This window comes from Colobus angolensis, unplaced genomic scaffold, assembly GCF_000951035.1.
Source record: "Colobus angolensis palliatus isolate OR3802 unplaced genomic scaffold, Cang.pa_1.0 Scaffold121, whole genome shotgun sequence".
Taxonomy (NCBI): Eukaryota; Metazoa; Chordata; class Mammalia; order Primates; family Cercopithecidae; genus Colobus; species Colobus angolensis.
In genome coordinates, this window is record NW_012113253.1 from 7,410,694 (window position 1) to 7,429,486 (window position 18,793).

Here is an 18,793-nt window from a genome sequence, read left to right on the forward strand (position 1 = left end):
GCTTTCCACCCACAGAGATGTCTGGTTGGACATTATAAATTTGTGTGGGACACAGGATAGTTCTTTGTGTAGGACTATTCCATGCTTCACAGCAAGTCTAGCATAAAATTTAAACAGTAGCTTTCCACTTCATTGTGACAACCCAAACCATCCCCACGAATCCCCAAAATGCTCTTCAAGGGGTGCTACTGACCTCCCCTTCCACACATGGAGAAGCACTGTTCTGGAATGAGTGGCTGTAACTGCTGGCAAACCAGAGCTACCAGTAGTCATCTTTCCCAGCTTCATGGAAGCAGCCATCTATAGAAGCAGCAAATGAAACCAACATGGAGAGGAAGGCAGACATGAGAAGTGGTAAGAGAGAGGCAGAGCCCCGAAGATATTATTTGAGCTCCCAGATTCATGTATGCATGATGTCAGATCACATCTGTATTTCCCAGTTCGCATGAATGTTCAATTTTCTTTTTGCTTGAGTTACATTGAGTGTAGTTTCTGACATATGTAACCAAAAATTAAATCAGACTAATACTTATTTCAAAAGGCTGCTGTACATATAATTTAACCTTTTTGTTTTGCTTCTTTAATGATATTTTATTATCACAAATTTATTTTTTAGTCCTGTAAAGTAGGAATAGAAAGAGGAAGTGAACTCCACGGTGCTGTGTCCTAGCAGGTCAGACTTAGTAAAGCCTGTGAGCACATGGTCCTACCTTTTCTTTTTCTCATGGAACTGCTACACACACCACACACACACACACACACACACACACACACGCACGCACACGCACAGGCATATTCATGTAGGACGGCCACATTCTCTGCTGATTAGACCAGGCATAGACAAATCAAATTCTCTTTCCCAGGAATTTCAAACAAGGGCGCTAGCAGATGAGTCACTCTCCAAGGCTGGAACTGTTACAGGTAACATGAAAACGAGGATGGAGAAGGGCAGGAGTTATACAGTGACTATATTCTTCCAGGTTATTTTGGGAGGAAGGGAAAATGGATTAGCAGATGTGCAGAGAAAAGAGATACAGAGAGTTTCAGAAACTTTCCAGTTTCAAGATCCATCCCTTCTCAAGACCCAACCGTATATATCCTGTCCTACAGTTCTTAAAAGAATCCCTGTGCACGAAATACATTTCCCCTTTTTATTCAGGATGTCTCAGCCATGCACGGTGGCTCATGCCTGTAATCCCAGCACTTTGGGAGGCTGAGTTGGGCGGATCGCTTGAGTCCAAGAGTTCGAGACCAGCCTGGGCAACATGGCAAAACCCTGTCTTTACAAAAAAAAAAGGATATTTCTAGTGAGTTTCTAATGACAAGTGTCTAAAGAGTTCTAAGCTCACATCTCACTCCTATAGCTTCTAAGTTTTCTCCTCACATCAAATTATATAGGATTAGATCAGATTACATCATAACGCCACACCGCATAGCAGGATCAGCTCCTGCAAAATTGCCTTCAAGGGGTTCGGCTCGGGGATGGGGAGGTAATGTGTTGCCTTTGGGTTTAATCAAATGTCAACACAAGAAACAACTGGAGTTGTGGTTAAAATTCAGGCTTGGACTCTCATCAGCTGTGTTTCTTTAGGTAAATTACTTCAGACTCTCCTGATCTTTAAACTTGGGACAATAATAACCACGACAGCTAACTGAGATTATAACAAATGTGCTTAGCACAGCACCTGGGCCTAAGTCAGGGCCCAAACATTGTTTCTCCTGTGTCTTCCCCTTTCCTCCTTACCACATTTCAAGAAAAGGAAAAATGGGCCAGGCGTGGTGGCTCACGCCTATAATCCCAGCACTTTGGTGAGGCTGAGGAGGGTGGATCACTTGAGGTCAGGAGTTCAAGACCAGCCTGGTCAACATAGTGAAAACCCGTCTCTACTAAAAACACAAAAATTAGTTGGGCATCATGGCGCGCATCTCTAATCCCAGCAACACAGGAGGCTGAGGCAGGAGAATCGCTTGAACCCGGGAGGAGGAGGCAGAGGTTGCAGTGAGCTGAGATCGCGCCACTACACTCCAGCCTAGGTGACAAAGTGAGACTCTGTCTCAAAAAAAAAAAATTAAAAGAAAGATGGGGAGAGGGGAGGTGAACTCCAGTATTTTCAGGGTGTTTAGCTGTTAACCAGTTCTTCCCAAAGCATTAGCACAACAGGCAGTATCTTAGAATTTCAGATCTAAGATTATCTTAGAAATTCTGATAAAACACAGAGGTTATCTAGTCCCACCCCCTCACTTGATTTTATTTTTCATTTTTAAATTTTTTATCAAGACTGTAGTTGTATACAGGTTAAAGGATCAACTAGTTCTATAAGATTTATGTAGATGAGCTCACCCCATTGTCTCCCTCTCAAGAGGCAAGGTTTTTCTGCATCTAGCTGATCACCCTCTATGCCACCAAACGTCATGCTTGTGATGCCACTTCTTTGCTGGAGTAGGCACCAGCAACTGATCTCCCACTGTGGAGAATGAAGATCTGCCTCCTCGTTTTGCAGATCAGAAAGCGCATATGGTTAGAGCTGGGTGATTTGTCCAAGGTCATACTGAAGCAGATAATGGAATAAGGCCAGAGACCCTGCACTTTTTAAAAGCTCCTTGATATTTTTTTCACACTCAAGTTTGAATGCTACTCCTAAGGCAGAGAGAGAGAGAAAGCTTTGGAGGCAGAACTGCAGGATTTAAATCTCAGCTCTGATGCTTTCTGGCTACGTTATCTTGAGCAAAACTTTTCTGAGCCTCAGTTTCTCCATCTTTATTTTTTTTTTTGAGACAGGGTCTCACTCTGTCACTCAGACTGAAGTGTAGTGGCATGATCTCAGCTCACTGCAACCTCTGCCTCCCAGTTTCAAGTGATTCTCATGCCTCAGCCTCCCAAGTAATGGGGACTATAGGCGTGTGCCCCCACACCCAGCTAATTTTTGTATTTTTAGTAAAAATGGGGTACAGCATGCTGGCCAGGCTCCTCTTCAGCTCCTGGCCTTAAGTGATCCACCCACCTAGACCTCCCAAAGTGCTGGGATTACAGGTGGTAGCCACCGCACCTGGCCTCTCCTTCTTTAAATTGGGCACATTTTAAAGGACTTATAGAAATAAAGTGGGGTGACATGGTTAAATGTTGTATAAGGATGAGTGATGATTGGGAGTTCCAGCTACAGAAACTTGGGCATGTTACTTCAGTTCTCAGAGCCTGATTTTTCTCTTTAGTACCATTGAGCAGATAATACCAACCTCATGGTGTTGTTTGTAAGATTATATGAGGTAGGATTTGTAAAGCAAAACTAAATCCTTGGTGTGGCCTGTGGGAGCCCTTGCACTCAGCAACCCCTCACGCTTCCTGCACTTTCCCTCCAGGTCACTGTGTCTCCAAGAGAACTTGAAGCTTTCTTTCTTTCTTTTTGTTTTTGAGACGGAGTTTTGCTATTGTAGCCCAGGCAGGAATGCACTGGTGCCATCTCGGCTCACTGTAACCTCTGCCTCCTGGGTTCAAGTGATTCTCCTGCCTCAGCCTCCCAAGTAGCTCAGACTATAGGCACCTGCCACCACACCCAGCTAATTTTTTATTTTTAGTAGAGATGGGGTTTCACCATGTTGGCCAGACTGGTCTCAAACTCCTGGCCTCAGGTGATCTGCCTGCCTTGGCCTCCCAAAGTGCTGGGATTACAGGTGTGAACCACTGCGCCCGGCCTGAAGCTTTCTTACATTTGCTGTTTTTTCTGACTAAACTCCCTTTTTTACTGAACACCAGGGATTCGGTCTAGGTCCTGTTGCTCGCTGCACAGAAAACCAATCAGTGGGACAGCAGTATTGCCAGAAAGTAAGGCTTTATTACACTACAGGTAGTGTCAGCCAAAGAGATAGGAGCTAAGCCTCAAACACATCCTGCATTTCCAGTTAAAGCCAGGCAAGGAAGTGGCATTGGCCAGCAGGCAGCAGGTGGTTGAATGAGGGTTCTAGAGTCTCACTGTAATCATGTGTAGGGAAACAGGAGTTGGGGGGTGTGGTAAGGAAGGGGAGTGGGTCAACAGGCAGCAGGTGCATCTCGCTGGGTGAATGTTCAAGTTTCTCAAGCTTCAGTTCTATGGGCATTCAAGTTGTTGGAAAATTGGGCTGGTTTCACCTTCACTCTCACCTTCTACGAGACCTCTTCATCTAGCTAATCTCAACTCAAGCTTCAGGCATTGGTTAAATGTCCCTGGTCCAGTAAGCCTTCCTGTGCCCAGACTCAGGGCTGACTTCCCCAGAGCTGCACCCGCTGTGCACAGTCGCTGCTCTGTGCTTGCCCTTCCTAGAGTGGATCACGCTTGGAATCTAATTCACTTGTGTTCTTTCTTGCTGAATGTCTGGCTTCCCCGTAAGACTGTACGAGCACAGAGACGTCTACTGTGGGACCCACAGCCCATCCACAGTGCCAGACCCACTGTAGGTATCCACTATATATTCATTCTCTCCTTTCTGGACTGAATGCCAGGCCACCTCGCTTGGCCAGCTCACTGCCAGAGCTGCCAGCTCAACCTTGCGCCTACAACTCCCTGACTAGAGATGCAGAAAAGCTGGTTGTCCCCAAGTTCATGTTTACTTAACCGAAATCAAAGTCCGATAGTTGAATAGTAAGACAAGCTCAGCAGGCAGGACATACCCAGGCACATTCTTATTTATAGTGCACCCTGGCATGGCTGAAAATGCCTTTCCTTTATTCTCCAGCCACGGAGCTGTGGTTCTCATTTCTGTTGAAGAAACAAAATCTTCTTTATATGACCTTTCACTCGATAGGGTTTCCAGAGGGCCCCACTCTGACTGCTTCAGAGCTGGGGGACATCGCCATCTTAATTCACATGGTATCCTCGCAACTGAGGAAGAGGAGCCAAAAAGAATCAAAAGCAGAAACAAAACAACTCTGAGAAAGCATTCCTCAAAAGCCCTGTGCATTCAAAAAAGCCTTGGCTGGGTTATTTCCAGTTGTACTGTCGAGAAAAGAGCTAGCTCTCTCTTTTAACTCTCAAATACAAAGATACTGCTCAGTGGCAATCGAATATTCCTGATTTTTGTTTATTTCTTTTTTCATTTTTATTTTGGATGTGGGGGGTGCCTGTGCAGCCAATATACTGCATGATGCTGAGGTCTGGGCTTCTAATGATCCTGTGGCTCAAGTGGCAAACATGGCACCCAACAGGTAGTTTTTCAACCCCCGCTCCTTTTGGAGCCCTGGTGTTTGTTGTTTCCACCTTCGTGTCTGTGTGGACCCAAAGTTTACCTCCCATCTACAAGTGAGAGCATGCGGTATTTTGTTTTCTGTTCCTACATTGATTCGCTTAGGATAATGGCTTCCAGCTACATCCATGTTGCTGCAAAGAGCATTATTTTGTTCTTTTTTTTAATAGCAGAGCATTGATATTTTTTCAAAAGTCAAAAATACGTATTTTTAAATTAGGCCAAGTGTGTTATGATACTCTATTTTTGGGAACAAAAATTTCTAACACTGAGCAAATTCCTACCTCAAAATATTTCCATTCAAGCAACAGCTGAAATGGATATTGTAGAGGGGACTTAAACACCTGGTGGGACAGTTTAGATGAGAAAGGATGGCAATTATTTATTTTTATTTTATTTTTTTTTGAGACGGAGTCTCGTTCTGTGGCCTAGGCTGGAGTGCAATGGTGCAATCTCGGCTCACTGCAACCTCTGCCTCCTGGGTTCAAGTGATTCTCCTGCCTCAGCCTCCTGAGTAGCTGGGATTACAGGTAGCTGCCACCATGCCCGGCTAATTTTTGTATTTTAGTGGAGATGGAGTTTCACCATGTTGGCCAGTCTGGTCTTGAACTCCTGACCTCAAGTGATCTGCCTGCCTCCGCCTCCCAATATGCTGGGATTACAGGCGTTAGCCACCATGCCGACCTAGCATGGCAATTATTAAGAGCTTGGGTGCTGCAAATACATGGTATGTAGGGTCCAGCCCTATGGGGCTTGGCGGGTGTTCTCCCTGTGTGCGGAGAGGAGAGATTGTAATAAATGAAGACACAAAACAAAGATATAAAGAGAAGGCAGCTGGGCCTGGGGGACCACTACCATCAAGATATGGAGACCGATAGTGGCCCCGAATGGCTGGGCTTGCTGATATTTATTGCATAAAAGACAAGCGGGCAGGGTAAGGAGGATGAATCTTCTAAGTGATTGACAAGGTGAAGCAAGTCACGTGATTACAGGATAGGGGGCCCTTCCCTTTTAGGTAGCCAAAGCAGAGAGAGAAGGCAGCATAAGTCAGCGTTTTCTTCTCTGTACTTATAAGAGAGATCAAGGACTTTAAGATTTTCACTATTTCTTCTACTGCTATCTACTACGAACTTCAAAGAGGAACCAGGAGTACGGGAGGAGCATAAAAGTGGACAAGGAGCGTGACCACTGAAGCACAACATCACAGGGAGGGGTTTAGGTCTCCGGATGACTGCGGGCAGGCCTGGATAACATCCAGCCTCCCACAAGAAGCTGGTGGAGCAGAGTGTTCCCTGACTCCTCCAAGGAAAAGAGACTCCCTTTCGCGGTCTGCTAAGTAACGAGTGCCTTCCCAGGCAGTGGTGTTACCGCTTGACCAAGGAGCCCTCAAGAGGCCCTTATGCCGACATGACAGAGGGCTCACCTCTTGCCTTCTAGGTCACTTCTCACAATGTCCCTTCAGCACCTACCCTATACCCGCCGGTTATTCCTTGGTTATATTAGTAATACAACAAAGAGTAATATTAAAAACTAATGATTAATAATGTTTATACTAATGATTGATAATTGTTCATGATCATCTCTATATCTAATTTGTATCATGACTATTCTTATTCTAACTATTTTCTTTATTATACTGAAACAGTTTGTGCCTTCAGTCCCTTGCCTTGGCACCTAGGTACTCTTTTGCCCATGATGGTACAAGTGCCATCTCTCCCTACCCCTGCCCCTGACAGGTGTTGCTAAGTGATCATAGCAGTTTAGCACGATAGTTGAGGATACCAGCTCTAGAATCACACTGTCTGGGTTCATATCCTGCTTCTGTCATTTAACAGCTGCATAACCTTGGGCAGGTTTCTCAGTCATGCAGTTCTTCAGTTAGCTCATCAATAAAGGGAGGAGCAGAAGAGTACCTACTACATGTCACGAGGTTAAATGATTTAATATGGCCACACACGGTGGCTCATGCCTGTAATCCTAGCACTCTTGGAGTCCAAGGCAGGTGGATCACTTGAGGCCAGGAGTTCAAGACCAGCCTGGCCAACATGGCAAAACCCTGTCTCTACTAAAAATACAAAAATTAGCTGGACATAGTGGTGCATGTCTGTAATCCCAGCTACTCCAGAGGCTGAGGCACAAGAATTGCTTGAGCCTGGAAGGCAGAGGTTGCAGTGAGCCAAGATCATGCCACTGCACTCCAGCCTGGGCAAGAGAACAAGATTCTGTCTCAAACAGACACAAAAACAAAACAGGGGCTGGATGCAGTGGCTCACACCTGTAATCCGAGCACTTTGGGAGGCTGAGGCAGGGGGATCTCTAGAGCCCAGGAGTTTCAGACCAGCCTGAGCAAAATAGTTAGACCTTGTTTCTACAAAATTAAAAAAAAAAATTGGCCATGTGTGGTGGTGCATAGTATAGTCACAGCTCCTTGGGAGGCCGAGGTGAGAGGATGACATGAGCCCAGGGGGTTGAGGCTGCAGTGAACCATAATCCTGCCTGGGTGACAGAGTGAGACCCTATTGAGATTAAAAAAAACCAAAAAACAAAAACAAAAAAAACCCAAAAAATGGCATTAGCTATCATTATTTCCCACTAACCTTGTTCTTTTTAACACAGGGCCTCAGGTGTTCACTACCTGAATCAGAGTCAACACTCAGTTCTAGCCTTATTGGTTATTCCTGGTTTTGATGGACTTTTTTGATCCTCTTGCATTTATGAGAATTTATGATTCTATAACTTTCTAATCCTCTGAACCTCTCTGGGCCTTAGTGTTTTTCGTCAGTAATATGGAACTTATAATATCTACCTACTTTTCTGGTAGTAGGATTGTTGTGAAGATTGAATGTTCATCAAAATGCTCCTAAAAACTGTATGATATGAGGAAAATATAAAGGGGTGATCCATGCTGCATTAGTGCGAGTGTGTGTTTGCCAGGGCTTGATCTGCCAGTAGAACCCGATACTGAGTAGAACCTCTCAAAGCAGCCCTTTTACAAATATCATTCAGATTTATGATTTTAGAGTAAATGCCTTTGTGAGCTCATTCTATGGCTCATCATTGGGGTCTGTGGAGAGGAGGGATTCAGAGCAAGGACACTGGAGTTTGACAGGCCCAGGCCAGGTTTCTAGGAGAGGCCCGGCCAGGCTGCTAGGAGAGGCCAGGCCAGTGTTAGTGGGGAAGGCTGAAGAGAGGAACTTTCTGGGCATCAAGTTTGATCCCTACAGAACCTTCTTCTGTCGGGTCAGGGACCCCTGCCACTTGAGTTAGAGCCCAGTGCTGAGTGACATTGCAGGACCTGGTTTGACCTCTTGTGTAAAACACGATTATTTAGTATCACTCTGAACAGCAGGCATGGGTAAAACATTGTGTTTACAGGAAACAGCATACGTTAGTGGCTAATAACGCAAATGAAGTAAGTTTAAAATAAATAATAAAAATTGCTGCAAAGAGTTTAGGCTTAGAGAGCCTGGATTCAATTTCTGGCCCTGCCACTTTTAAACGGTGTGACTGGGACAAGCTCACCTCTTTCTGCTTTAGTTTTTTAATCTGAAAATCGGCATTCTACTATTATTATTACAGCTAATACCATTAGCTAATCTGTGGGTAGGTGTGAAGATTGAACAAAGTACTTTAGGTAAAATGGTTCTCTGGAAGATGGTAAGTGCTCAAAAAAAGGTAAGTAATAATCATAATAACTGATACATAATTTAAGCAAAATCATTTCCACTGTCGTAATTTACTTTCAGCCAAAGAGTGATCTTAATAATATTTTCATTCTTTTTTCCTCCTGTAGTTCCTAAATCATTTTTCTATCATTAATCCTTCTACTGTCATCTTTTTCATTATATGGGAGAAATGATACAGTAGAGTTGTCAGTAGATCAAAGAGTTTGTCTCATTTTACCTGTGAAAGGAGAATAAGGAGAAAAAAGAAAGGGATTATTAAGTGAAAATAAAAAAAGCTCTAAAACTGTCTTGAAAGACCTCATTTTGAGGGTGGCGGGTAACTTATAAAGCCAGAGTTAAAAAGACTGGAAATATATAAACTAAAATTGTACTAGATGTTTGCCAAAAGACCCAAACCAAAACACAAATAGTAATTACTCTTTGTCTTGGGGTTGGGGAAGCTTTTTACTCTCTTCTTTTGGTTTATCTATGTTTTCTAAATTTTATACAATGAATGGATATTGCTTTTACAAAAAGAACACCTAAAAAAGAGTTCTGATATCTACGGAGTTGCTACCTTTGTTCAGAAAAGCAGGAAACATTCTCGTTACTTTTAACCAATAGAGATAGCCATCTGTAAGCAAGCAAAAATAATTAAAATGCCTCAAACCAAATATCTTAGATATCTGTCTCTGAGACCTGTACATGGGACAGCCTCAGGAATCTCCTGCTGTGCTCCTTGACCCTGAATGAAAGGAACAGTGATGTCCCCCAATGCCTTTTTTTTTTTTTTTTTTTTTTTTTGAGATGGAGTCTTGCTCTGTCGCCCAGGCTGGAGAGTGGAGGTGTAATCTCAGTGCACTGCAACCTCTGCATTCCAGGTTCAAGTGATTCTCCTGTCTCAGCCTCCCGATTACAGGTGCCCGCCACCAGGTCTGGCTAATTTTTATATTTTTAGTAGAGATGGGGCTTCACCATGTTGGCCAGTCTGGTCTTGAACTCCTGACCTCAGGTGATCCACCCACCTCGGCCTCCCAAAGTGCTGGGATTACAGGCATGAGCCACTGTGCCCGGCCAGCCCCCATGCCTTCTTATGTCCCTTACTTAATTCTTGATCCTGCTTTGTAATCCATATGTGAATCCCACATGAATCTAAGTTCTTCTTAAATCAACATATTTCCCGCCTTTACAATGCAGTTGGAAGCAACTGTATTAAAATTTGAATTCCCCCAAGCCTAGCAGCCAGTGGGCACAGAGTAGGTCCCACCAGGAGTGATCAAACAGCAGTCATTGGTTCACCCCTAACCGAGACCTTGACTCATCTCAAAGAAGCTCTTGAAAAGTATGGTGATCCCGGAAACGTCTCATGTGTGCTTACACAAAGTCCACACTGGCCATGCCCCACTGTGGTCCTAGTGTCTCATAGGTCACTGAAGAGCCTGGGCACTTGAGTTTCAAAGTCTGGCTGTGGGACTTACCAGCTGTGCAACTTTGGGCAAGATACTTAACCTCTCTGATCTTGGTTTCCTTGTCAGTAAAGTGCATACAGTAGTACCTATTTCATAGGGTTGTTGTGTGGATCAAGTGAAGTAATATTGTAAAGTGCCTGAATAGTGTCTGACACATGGGACGTACCCACTACGTGTTTACTATGCTCTTTAATACTGGCTAATGCCTCTGCAGCAGCATTTGAGCATCCACTCCCTGTCGCTCAATAGGTTCCTAGCAGCACAAGAAATGAACTTTCATTCTACGAATGAATGAAAAAGACTTTGAATAAAATCCCAGGCAATGTTTCACAGACTGCAGTTTTGTCCCTGCAAGCTACTTGGATGAGATTCTAACGCAGCTTCCCAGGGAGGCATTTTTCCAACAGTAGCCTCCATCTCCTAGACAGCAAGCTGGAGCCAAAATTGCAGCCTTCAGAATCTTCAGAGCTGTGAGGGACTCTGACCATGGTGGGTTTTACTCACTCTCCAGTAGTTTTCACACTTGGGAAGCATTAGCATCCCGATGCCCAGGCTATCCTCCAAAAAACAATTAAATCAGGATCCCTGAAGTTGGGACCCAGACATCAGCATTTTTTTAAAGCTTCCCAGATGATTCTCATGGTCAGTCTAGGCTGGGCTGAGCTGACCTGCCGAGGTCTAAACAAAATGCAAGTTATTTGTAATTTTTCACAGTGGTAATAAATCACAGGTGGGGACCATTTTTTAAGGGTTTTCTTTGTTGTTGTTGTTGTTATTTTTATTTTTATTTTTTTGAGATAGAGTCTACCTTTGTCACCCAGGCCGGAATGCAGTGGGGCGATCTTAGCTTACTGCAACCTCGGACTCCCAGGTTCAAGGGATTCTCCTGCCTCAGCCTCCCAAGTAGCTAGGACTACAGGCACCCGCCAACATGCCTGTCTAATTTTTTTGTATTTTTAGTAGAGACGGGGTTTCACCATGTTGGCCAGGCTGGTCTTGAACACCTGACCTCAGGTGATCCACCTGCCCTGGCCTCCCAAAGTGCTGGGATTACAGGCGTGAGCCACTGTGCCCAGTCATGGTGACCAATGTTACTATTGAAAACCATCAGCAGATGTTAATTTCGTAAACTGACAAGAATGAAGGGCAGGTATGAGACCCTCAAGACACCAAAGCCGTAAGGTATTTATTCTCTTGCCTGTGTGAAAGATGCTTGGTTTTGAGGGGTTCCGGGTAGTAGTGCTTGTGTCCTGGTATTTTACAGAGCTTTATGGGCACGGCGCCTTCCATCTGCAGACATCCGCCTTGCTCTCCATAGAATCCCCCAGGAGTCCAAAGAGAAGACCAAGCTGGGTGAGCCTCACATCTCTGAAGTGGCCCTGCTCTCTCCGGTCTTCTGGGGTCTCACTGAGGAGAGTTGATAGACGAAAGGTAAATAACCAACCTCCAGCGGTGCTGAAGGCTTCCTGACAGGAATCCAGGCCCAGAATCCTGGAGCGAGGGAGCTGCGGAGAGTCCCAGAGGAGCTGGGGGGTGGCTCAGGGGAGGCCACCAGGGAGGGTCAGTAGGGGAATGTCCCTGGGGAAGCTCCTTCAGCTTACTGTGCTTCTGTTTCTTCAAATATAAAATAGGTATAATAGTGCCTATTTCAAGGTCACTGTGAGTTAGTACAGAATATGAAAAGTGGGTAGTGCTTGGCCCTGAGAAAATCTTCCAAGGGTTAGCTGTACTTACTAATATTATGGAAAGGAGCGATGATGATTTAGACTTTTCTACACCTTGGCTGAAATTTTCCTCAATAACATTCTCATCACCTTTGAGAGGCAGAAAATTCTTTTCCATTGTAGCTTTTGGGTAATGCTTTGAGTGGTCCTTAGAACTCTGATGGTCAAGATTTGTATTTATGTTATCATCATGATTAACATCCACGTGACAGCAATAGCATGTGTTCACTTTCATCTCATTTCTTGAAGAAAGGTCATCTGTCTTGTATCATTCTCGTTAAAACCACTCATCTTTCCCCACACACACAAAAGGCTGTGCTGCCCTTTGGGGCAGTTGCCAAAGTGGGTGCTTGCTCCCAGCCCCCTGTGGGGATAGGTCAGGCTCAGAAAGGACATATGGACCAGGCTCCCAGGAGACCAATGTGCCAGCCAGCCTCTGACTCATTAAGGTGCCACGGGGATGGGCATCTTTCCGTGAGACAATATTCCTGTCTGGGCTCTGCAGAGCACCACCCCCTTCCTGGTATTCTCAGGAACCCGAATGACTAATCAGAGGCTGTTTGGTGAGCATCTGTTCGAAGCAGAGAAAACTGGATGGTCTTGAATGAAATTTTACCCTGGCTGTACAGAAGCTTGCTGAACTTTTCCTGCACCCATACCGGGGATTAGAATCCCCATCTACAAGATGCACCTCCTCCTCCTGTGAACGGACCTTGGAGCAGCCTTGGCTTATTGGGAGCCTTTTCCTAGGCAGTCCACCTACTCCTCAGGACCCTGAGTATTTCACATCCTTTTCCAGACACTCACAGGATAATGGCATTGGTTAGAGTATGGGTCTAATTGCACTTGGCTCCCAAAGAAGTCTTCCGGTTGCCTTGGCCATACCTGGCAGGCTTTGACCAAGACTCAAAATCATGAGTCCACTTTATTCCTCACCTCTGGGCCTTCACCAGGTGACTGCACCCTCTCCCGTGACCCTGATCTTGACCCGTATTCCCAATCCCCCTCTTGTCCCTCCACTTCAGATTGGCTCCCAAGCCCTCCAGCTGGACCTCCTTCCCACACATCCAAGCACAGTCTGGACTCCACAGCTACACCTGCTGCCTCCCCAAATGAGGTCCCCTTGGCCAGCAAGCCTGTTCCACCCAAACCCAGAGGCAGCCTTGGGGCTCCCTTCCCTCCCTTTTCTTTCTTTCTTTTTTCCTTTTTTTTTTTTTTTTTTTTGAGTTGGAGTTTTGCTCTTGTTGCTCAGGCTGGAGTGCAATGGTGCGATCTTGGCTCATCGCAAATCTCGCCTCCCGGGTTCAAGCACTTCTCCTGCCTCAGCCTCCTGAGTAGCTGGGATTACAGGCATGCACCACCACACTCTGCTGATTTTGTATTTTTAGTAGAGACGGGGTTTCTCCATCTTGGTCAGGCTGGTCTTGAACTCTCGACCTCAGGTGATCCGCCTGCTTCGGCCTCCCAAAGTGCTGGGATTACAGGTGTGAGCCACCATGCCCAGCCTCTCCCCCTTCTCTTTACTTGCCATGCCTGATTAATCCAAGTCTTGTGTCACTTTCCCTCATTTTTTTTTTTTACAATACATTTTAACAAAATATTAGTTTACTGTAAGGTACAATATCCAATGGCATGCCATCTTTCTGTGTAAGCCTCATTAGCATAGTGAATGACTGTTGAATGCTTGCTCTTGCACCTGTATTTCTTCAGAATTCAATGCCTGGTTAAGTTTTTCCTTACTTCTCACTGCCGGACTGGGACAGAGCAGGCTCACATCTGGAAATCATTGTCGGCAGCAACTATTACACATGAAGAGAGGGTCTAAGAGAAAGGAAATGAAAACCACCAGAATGTGGATCAAGTACAAGTAGCCAAACTTTGCAATGCATTGTGAAAGGATCCCAAAGTGGTTTAGGGTCAACAAATCGTTAAAGCCTAAATGGTTATCTTTTGGCTTTTTGAGGACGGGAGCCATTTCTAGGTAATTACACAGTTTGTGATTTGATCTTAAATTTTTTATGTTTGTTTGTTTTTTTTGAGACTGAATCTCACTCTGTCGCCCAGGCTGGAGTGCAGTGGCGTTATCTTGGCTCACTACAACCTCTGCCTCCCAGGTTCAAGAGATTCTCTTGCCTCGGCCTCCCGAGTAGCTGGGATTACAGGCACCCACCACCACGCCCGGCTAATTTTTGTGTTTTTAGTAGAGACAGGGTTTCACCATGTTGGACTAGGCTGGTCTCAAACTCCTGACCTCAGATGATCTGCCTGCCTTGGCCTCCCAAAGTGCTGGGATTACAGGTGTAAGCCACTGTGTCTGGCTGTTTTTATTTATTTATTTTTCAGAGCAGAAGTGGAAGTTTCTTAAAAAGCGTTAGAACAGTAAGGAAAGAAAAAAAGGAAGGAAAGTACACTTGGAAGAGGGACAAGCGGGTGACTCGAGAGACAAAGCATGCTTCTTAAATATTTTAAAATCCATCCTTTTTGACACCGCCCTAGCCTAGGCCTCTGTCTTCTGTTGACAGACATTCCTGAGACGTTAGCCCCTGCGATGTGAACAGGTACAATGTAAAACAGAGTCCCAGGTTTCCTTCCTGCAGACATCTCAGAGCCCTCCATACACTAAAGCACTTTGTGAACATCCAAGTGGGGTTATCACGGATGATGCTACCCAGGCCTCCCACCTAGTTTTTGAGGAGCACTTTACAAAACTCATATTCTACAGTCTTTTCTGTCAAAAAACTTCCTTGCTGGTCTGACTGTCTCTGGTTATGCGACAGCCCCCTCATTCCCTGCACACTGGCCACAGTGATCTCCATCTAGAACACATGCTGTCCACACCTTCTTCCACAGGTAGCTCTTCTTCATCTACAGGCAAACTCCAAGCTTCTTGGCCCAGCAGCTGCAACCTTCAAAAGATCAGGCTGCCTCCCTCCTCAGCCTCACTGTCCACTTCTTAGGCCTCACCTATACTTCTCCATAACAACAAACTCCTGCTGATAAAGACATACTCGAGACTAGGTAATTTATAAAGAAAAAGAGGTTTAATAGACTTACAGTTCCACGTGGCTGGGGAGGCCTCACAGTCATGGCGGAAGGCAGAAGGTGAAAGGCACTTCTTACATGGTGGCAGACAAGAGAGAATGAGCCAAGCAAAAAGGGAGTTCCCCTTATAAAACTATCTGATCTCGTGAGAGGTATTCACTGCCATGAGAACAGCATGAGGTAAACCCCCATGATTCCGTTATCTCCCACAGGGTCCCTCCCACAACAGGTGAGAATTACGGGAGCTACAATTCAAGATGAGATTTGGGTGGGGACACAGCCAAACCATATCTCCTGGCTTGTTGTTTCTTTTAATTATCCCACGTCTTTGCTGTGTCGCCTTCCTAAAATGCTCTTACCAGTTAACTCTTCCTGAATAATCTCTCTCAAACATCACTTTCTCCAGAAAGCCTTTCCCTTCCTACTCCTCCCTTCGTGCCTGCTGGGTCAATGTCCCTCCTGTGTGCTGTTGTGGCAGACTGGACGTCACCATGCCCTGTCCCCAAGGTGCTGGTATTTAGCAGTTTTTGAGTATTGTCTGCCTCCTCTTACTAGGCAGTGAGGCAGATAATACTCTGGCAGCTGGCCCCACTTGCTGTCTTCATTTTCTTTTTTTTTTGAGACAGATTCTCACTCAGTCGCTCAGGCCGAAGTACAATGGCACAATCTCAGCTCATGCAACCTCCACCTTCTGGGTGATTTTCCTGCCTTAGCCTCCCTGACAGCTGGGCTTACAGATGTGTACTACCACGCTTGGCTAATTTTTGTATTTTTAGTAGAGACAGGGTTTCACCATATTGGCCAGGCTGGTCTCGAACTCCTGACCTCAAGTGATCCCCATGCCTCGGCCTCCCAAAGTGCTGGGATTACAAGCATGAGCCACCACACCCAGCCCCATCTTTACTTTTTCCATCTTCATCTTTCAGTTCCCACATTGAATGTGGTGCCTGCACAGAGGCCCTGGAAGGGACATGTGCTTCTCAGCAGCACATTCCCAGGTGCCCTGGGGTGGGGTTCACTTCTGCCATGGCTCAATTCCCAGCAGTTTCATTTCCATAGAATGGTATTTTCCTGATGTCACCCCTCAAATCTGGAGACTCTTGATTTTCCAGAGTTCCTCACATGAGTAAGTACAGACTGAAGAGTTGCTTTGGTTTGGATAAGTGATTAGGAGCGAGGGCTTTGGAGACTTTCCAGGCAGCCTGGATTTGAACCTTGACTCTTCTCTTACAAACTGTGTGACTTCGGGTGAGTTATTGATTTCCCTCCACCTCAATTTCATCTCCTATAAAATAGGGATAACAATCACACCAAAGACCAGGGTAGTGGCTCACGTCTGTAATCCCAGCACTTTGGGAGGCTGAGGTGGGAGGAGCACTTGAGACCAAGGGATTAGAGACTGGCCTGAGCCACATGGGCAAAACCCCATCTCTACCAAAAAAATAAAAAAATTAGCCGGGTGTGATGGTGCACCCCTGTAGTCCCAGCTGCTTGGGAGGCTGAGGTGGGAGGATCACCTGAGCCTGGGAGGGTCAAGGCTGCAGTGAGCCATGATCATGCCACTCCACTCCAGCCTGGGCAACAGAGCAAGACCCTGACTCAAAAACAAAAACAAAACCAAAACCAACCAAGTTCAGATGGTGCAAGCACTAAATGAGTTTGTGCATGTTACACAGAGTTACGTCTGGCCCAGAGTGAGTGCTGTGTAGGGTAAGCCAGTCTTGTTACTACATTCAGGACACTGTTCCTCAGATTGCAGGTCTCCTTTCCTCTGAGCTGCTCTTTCTCTGTTCCATTCTCCTTCCAGATGCACACATGGCCAGGGGCTCAGCCCTCTGTTCTCTGGCATGAGGCTGACTGTGGCGACAGCATCAGTGTAGGTTTTTCTCATGGCTGCATAACAAAGTGCCTCAAACGGATGGCTTACAACCACAGAAATGAATTCGCTCGTAGTTCTGGAGGTTGGAAGTCTGAAATCAAAGTGTCGGCAGAGCTGTGCTCCCTCTGAAGGCTCTAGGGCTGACTCCTTCCTTGTTCTCCTGAGCTTCTGGTGGTCTGAGGTGCTCCTTGGCTTCTGGAAGCAGAACTCCAGCTCTGCCTCCATCTTCACGTGGCCTTCACCTCTGTGTCTCTGTATTTCCTTTTCTGTGCCTTATAAGGACACGCTAATTGGATATAGAGCTGCCCTAATCCAGTAGGATCTCATCTTGAGCCTCACCTTGATGACGTCTGCCAAGACCCTATTTCTAAATCAGGACACTATTCAACCAACTACAGTGAGTCTCTGAGTTTAGATGTTCTGGGCCAGAAAATCCTCCAGGAACCATGGACATTTTAGAACCACTAGTGTGATTTTGTAGTTCTCCTATGTATCGTATAATTTTGTATATTTCCTCAAATTCCAAAAGGCCCTAGAACACTCAACACAGACCAATACAGGTAAAGACAGAGAAAGACACACATCCCAAGCCACCCAGCCTTACCTTTCTGACTCACTGGTCTGAACCCCAAGAGAGTGAGGAGGAGGTGGGCCAATGAAGAAAGATACACAGGATGTGAAGCCTTAACTCTGCATACCCCACCTTCCAGCTCCTATCCCTTTCTGTGTTTGCTCAATATAGGTGTCCACCAACCAGGAATCTCTTCCATGTTTGCTCAAGACCGTTTTTTTCATATGGTGACAGTTTTGACTGTTGGGGTAATGTGCCCAACACCTGGGCTATAAGAAAAGATTCAGCAAAGGAACCCATAATGCACGTTGGCTGAAGTGTAGAGCACCAGCCATTAGGATCCACCTTGCTGGTTCCCTCGTAGACCCTACTGCCCTCCCCATCCCAGAGGCCCAAGGGTGTGAAGGACTCAGGAGAGGTGGAAAGTTCCACAACAAGACAGAGCCATACCTCATTATCCATACCTCCAAGAGTGTGGGTACCAGATATCAAAGAGCCAAAAAGGTTACACACCAAGTAGATGAGAGGCAACATGCAAATAATGCCTAAAGCTTTAAAAGTAGGAAATAGTGTACTTGTTCTGTAACACTATGGACCACACTATAGAAATTGCCTCTTTTTAAATAATCTTAGGCTCCATGAGGTTAGGGGACTGAGGCTGCCATGTCTAACAGCCTCACTGCAGCACCTGGCCCATAAGAGGCACTCAATGAATATTCCCTGAATGAAGAAATGTTAAGCTTTTATTGAGTGCTGAACCTGCGCCAGGCACAGAGTAAATTAAAATACCCCTTGGAAACAATAGAGAATTGATTCAGAAATTGAGCACCATAAACGTTTATTTAAAATTCCATTAGGAATTAAAAACTTGTGGGCTGGGCGCGGTGGCTCACGCCTGTAATCCCAACACTTTGGGAAGCCGAGGCGGACGGATCAAGAGGTCAGGAGATCGAGACCATCCTGGCTAAAACGGTGAAACCCCATCTCTACTAAAAATACAAAAAACTAGCCGAGCGTTGTGGCGGATGCCTGTAGTTCCAGCTACTTGGGAAGCTGAGGCAGGAGAATGGCGTGAACCTGGGAGGCAGAGCTTGCAGTGAGCCAAGATCGCGCCACTGCACGCCAGCGTGGCTGACTGATCAAGACACCATCTCAAAAAAAAAAAAAAAAAAAATTTGAGACCTTTCTTCTTTTCATGGAAGTTTACTAATTTCTTACAATTTTTTTGT